Genomic DNA, 5,000 nt, shown 5'->3' with positions numbered 1-5,000 from the left:
CTTCCACTTTGTCTTTTCTTCTATTTCTTCTTCTTTTTCTGCTTCTTCTTCTTCTTCTTCTTCTTCTTCTTCTTCTTCTTCTTCTTCTTCTTCTTCTTCTTCTTCTTCTTCTTCTTCTTCTTCTTCTTCTTCTTCGCGTTCTTCACGTTCTTCACGTTCTTCGCGTTCTTCGCGTTCTTCGCGTTCTACTTCTTCTTCTTCTTCTTCTTCTTCTTCTTCTTCTTCTTCTTCTTCTTCTTCTTCTTCTTCTTCTTCTTTTTCTTCTTCTTCTTCTTCTTCTTCTTCTTCTTCTTCTTCTTCTTCTTCTTCTTCTTCTTCTTCTTCTTCTTCTTCTTCTTCTTCTTCTTCTTCTTCTTCTTCTTCTTCTTCTTCTTCTTCTTCTTCTTCTTCTTCTTCTTCCTCTTCTTCGCGTTCTTCGCGTTCTTCTTCTTCTTCTTCTTCTTCTTCTTCTTCTTCTTCTTCTTCTTCTTCTTCTTCTTCTTCTTCTTCTTCTTCTTCTTCTTCTTCTTCTTCTTCTTTGCGTTCTTCTTCTTCTTCTTCTTCTTCTTCTTCTTCTTCTTCTTCTTCTTCTTCTTCTTCTTCTTCTTCTTCTTCTTCTTCTTCTTCTTCTTCTTCTTCTTCGCGTTCTTCTTCTTCTTCTTCTTCTTCTTCTTCTTCTTCTTCTTCTTCTTCTTCTTCTTCTTCTTCTTCTTCTTCTTCTTCTTCTTCTTCTTCTTCTTCTTCTATTTCTTATAACTATTGTTTTTCTTCTTTTTCTTCTACGTCTTAATTTTCCTATCATTATTATATTGTTTTACTTGTTTTTTTACTTCTTATTATTCTTCTTTTTCTTCCTCTTCAGCTTCTTCTTTTTCATCTTCTTCTTTATCTTCTTCTTCTTCTCTTTTTTAGTATTTTCTATGCCTTTGTTGGAGAACGGTGATGCAGTTCTTGTGTGTATTTCTTTCACTCCGCATGCGTCAGCTACCTATCTGCATTCTGTTGCCATGGGTTTGAAGCACGTTTCGAATAAATGTTTGTTAATGATGCTCCATTGTTGTTGTAGCGATAGAATTTTATGTGTAGCACTAACTGCCTCATAGGTGGGTAGACTTATTTACGAATGTTTTTATTGTTTTATTGTACGCCATATGTTTTTTCATCTAGGAAACCTGTATACATTTGCTTTTTAAACGTTTTGAGATGTCAGTTGTTCTTTTTTCTTTTCGTTCTGCGTAATTCTTCTTCCTCTTTATTTTGTTTCTCTGTCTTAGCAAAGGTTAGCCCCTGAGGTGGAATTTAGACTATATGTTCCACAGCTTCTGGAGATATGTTTCTTGTTTCTATCAGTGTCTTTGTGATTCTTGTTCTGGCGTTATCTATGAATGAACATTGTTTGGTCTACCAAACCAAGTACTCGTAGGAGACACCGGTGCTCTGTTCCCACCTCGTATTTAGCTGAACCAGGGTTCGAATTGAGCATCCGGTAATTTCTTTATGTGCTCTTGAAGATCGAGTATGTAGATAGAAAAAGATACAAATCAAACAGCTGTTTATTCAGTTGGATGACTTTATTATGAAATAAATAAGATGTGTATATCTCATGGGAAGGGCATGGAAATATATACAAAGTCATGCTTGAAATTGTGAAAGCGAAATATATAAGATATATATATGTATATATATATATATATATATATATATATATATATATATATATATATATATATATGTATTGCAGTCATAGGAAAACTCCTTGATACACAAGGGAAAAGCTGAGTGAAGGTAATTTAGCGAACCGGGTAAGAACATTAGTCTTTAAGACTTAAGGAAGGGGTGAACAAACTGAAAAATTTTGAATCACTGATTAAAACAATGGATCGCTATAAAGCCTCGTAGACTTGGGAAAGCACTGAAGACATTGAATGAAGGGAGGAGTTATTACAGGCACTGTCGTGGACACATTGCTAATACTGCCTGAAATAAAGTCACTACAAGCATTGACTACCATGATGTCATTGAACTGGTGTTTGCTGGCAAGGAAATCACTACATATATTGTCAGTGCCGAGGACCTACTATAGTAAATGACAAACTTGAAGAACCAAAGGAGTTAGTGACAGACATAAAGACCCACTTCAGTTAGTGTGAAACATAAGGAATCACTGCACTGCAGTAACAGACATAAGAAGCCATTACAGTTAAGTGTCAAAAGTCCCTATAACTGGTGGCAATATACGTGGACCAATTATACTTAGTAAATGCAATAAGGAATTACTAGTTTAGTGAAAAGCATAAGAAAAAAATACAAAAAGTGATTGGTATGGAGAAATAAAATATAGTCTATAACAACATGCGAGAAGCCACTACAGATAGTGACAATTATGAACACTCACTGCAGGATAAACAAGAGGAACCAGGAATAATTTATTATAAGATTAAGAGTCAAACATGAATAGTCTAGTTAATGACGAACAGAAGGAAGTAACGCAGTTATTGACTAACACAAGGAACTAATGAATCTAATGTTCGACTCTCAGCTACACCAAACACTGACAAACATAGAGAGTCTCTGCGAAAGCTAGAATCCAAACAGGCACTGCAAGTTGTCAGAGGGAAGGGTCTAAGTGAAGACTATCATCAGGGATGAATTTATCCAATGCTTGTAGGACCAAGGTCAAGATAATCCTAATCAAATACTCGTCCAATTATACTTCAAAGTGGGGGCCATACCAAATAAAAAGAGGTAAACAATTTTTTGTAAATATGTCAATCATAGCGCGCTGGCATTTCAGACAACGAGCAAAAACACAAATTTCACAGGAATGTATTTTTTTTTTCAAACAAGGACTCTGCTATCAAGACACTTTACAGGGGATAAATATGAGAAATGGAAATAAATAGAAACAGCAAAACACAAATTTACACGATTTTGTTCCAATTATTTACAAAAAAAAAAGTTTGGTGTGACCCCACATTTACAGAAGAAAATGGAAGCAACAAGGATAAAGTGAAACATTGATGACAGATCAAAATAATTGCATTGGGGTGGAAAGTAAATCAATAAACAGTGATGGTAACCTGTGACAAGAAAAAAAAAAAGAAACTGTTAGGTTATAGGAAATTTCCGAAATCAGAAAATACACATTTATTTATCCCTAGGTATGTGTGTTGTTTGTGAACAGTTGTTGACTGAGGTCTTGAAATGTAATGTTTCATCAACCTCTACTTCTGAACCGACCTAGTCCCCTTTCCACCCATCCCTACTTAGGCTACCCTTAGCCTAAGCGCAAACCGAGACGCAGGCGACACAGGCGGCGCAGGCGACACAGGTGACGCAGGCGACACAGGTGACGCAGGCGACGCAGGCGACACAGGCGACGCAGGTGACACAGGTGACGCAGGCGACGCAGGCGACGCAGGTGACGCAGGCGACGCAGGTGACACAGGTGACACAGGCGACGCAGGTGACACAGGCGACACAAGCGACGCAGGCGACACAGGCGACACAGGCAACACAGGTGACGCAGGCGACACAGGTGACGCAGGCGACACAGGTGACGCAGGCGACACAGGTGACGCAGGCGACACAGGTGACGCAGGCGACACAGGTGACGCAGGCGACACAGGGGACGCAGGCGACACAGGTGACGCAGGCGACACAGGTGACGCAGGCGACACAGGTGACGCAGGCGACACAGGTGACGCAGGCGACACAGGTGACGCAGGCGACACAGGTGACGCAGGCGACACAGGTGACGCAGGCAACACAGGTGACGCAGGCGACACAGGTGACGCAGGCGACGCAGCAGAAAACAAAGGTAGACCTCATGATGCTGAATTGAAACATAGTTTGAACTTGTCTCTCACTTGAAATGCTCTTAAACGTACTACCTCAGCATTCCAACTGAGAGAGAATTTCAAACTGTACTTCATTTCAGCAACAGAAAGTCTGTCTTTGCTCTGTGCTGCGTCGACTGTGTAGCCTACGTCTTAGTTTGCTTTCTTTCATTCCAGGCTGCCTTCCCTCCCACAGAAAAATATATCCACGATAGTTTGTTTTCATACCTAGTTCACCCATGCCCAGCCCTTCTTCCACAAGCCCACCCCACTTAAACCCAACCCGGTTCAGACAATCCCGACCCAATTCCACCCCACCCCTAACCCAGCTGTTGTATATCTATTTCCAACTGTTTCCCCTGTGTAGAGAGTTTGTTTCAGTCGCTGACACATGGCTTTCGGCTCTGGACACACGTTCCAACAAATGATACCCTATTCCGGGTCTTCCACAGGTCACTTTAGTCTTCCACAGTTCCTCTCACGACTCTTCGTTATATGTCCCTCTCATAGTTCCTCCAGTTTTGCCATCTCCGCCAAAAAAGGCACCAACTATCGCCAAAACTTTCTTGTACTGCTCAAGACGATTCCGCTGAGCTTCTGACTTGCTTATTTCCTTTAAGAAAACTTCGCTAACTTTTTTGGAATAGCCGAACTCATCGACGAGATCTCGATGTGCAACGGTCCATAAGTCAAGTCATCAGCCATTCGGAATCCACTGATGAACAGAGACCTCTTCCAATATTTTCCATAAGCTGCACGAGAGTATTGACCTATGCCACGTAAGTCCTGCAAGTTTCTTTACTTCACGAAGAGCTCCTCGGGTGATATATAAGAAATTCAAAAGCGACTGTCATATTCTGGAAGGTCTTTGTCATGTAATGTGATAAAAATACTTGCACTATGAAACGCACCATATGTATCCACGCTGAGTATGATATGAAATAGTCCTTAGTAAATATGAGGCATTTGGATGTTGGGGGAAGGTAAAACAACGTCTGTAACGTGGGAATACGAAATAACAATTAAAAAAAAAAGGATACTGGATTGTTGACTAACCCCCAACAGTGGTAACATCAGAAGTATTTTATTTGCGGCGTCGTCGAGTGGCTTTTTTCTTCTAGTGAGAATCGTAATGCGGAGCGTAGCACGACTTAATATATCCGTCCGACGAAATTTCCAGTC

At 40.4% G+C, this 5,000-nt stretch overlaps 1 protein-coding gene across 1 annotated transcript in view; it reads right to left on the bottom strand.

The window, feature by feature from the left end:
- Nucleotides 1–4,146: 4,146 nt before the first annotated feature.
- LOC143036472 (uncharacterized) overlaps nucleotides 4,147–5,000 on the bottom strand; it is a 125,249-nt gene continuing 124,395 nt past the window's right edge. Inside the window, exon 5 of the mRNA XM_076203864.1 lies at nucleotides 4,147–5,000. This exon is cut by the window's right edge and continues 534 nt beyond it. The gene's annotated coding sequence lies outside the window, so the exon portion shown is untranslated.

Source organism: Oratosquilla oratoria, chromosome 20, assembly GCF_046742065.1.
Source record: "Oratosquilla oratoria isolate Oo_2021 chromosome 20, ASM4674206v1, whole genome shotgun sequence".
Lineage (NCBI taxonomy): Eukaryota > Metazoa > Arthropoda > Malacostraca > Stomatopoda > Squillidae > Oratosquilla > Oratosquilla oratoria.
The sequence above is the reverse complement of the archived record's forward strand: the minus strand, read 5'-3'. Positions and strand labels throughout refer to the sequence as shown.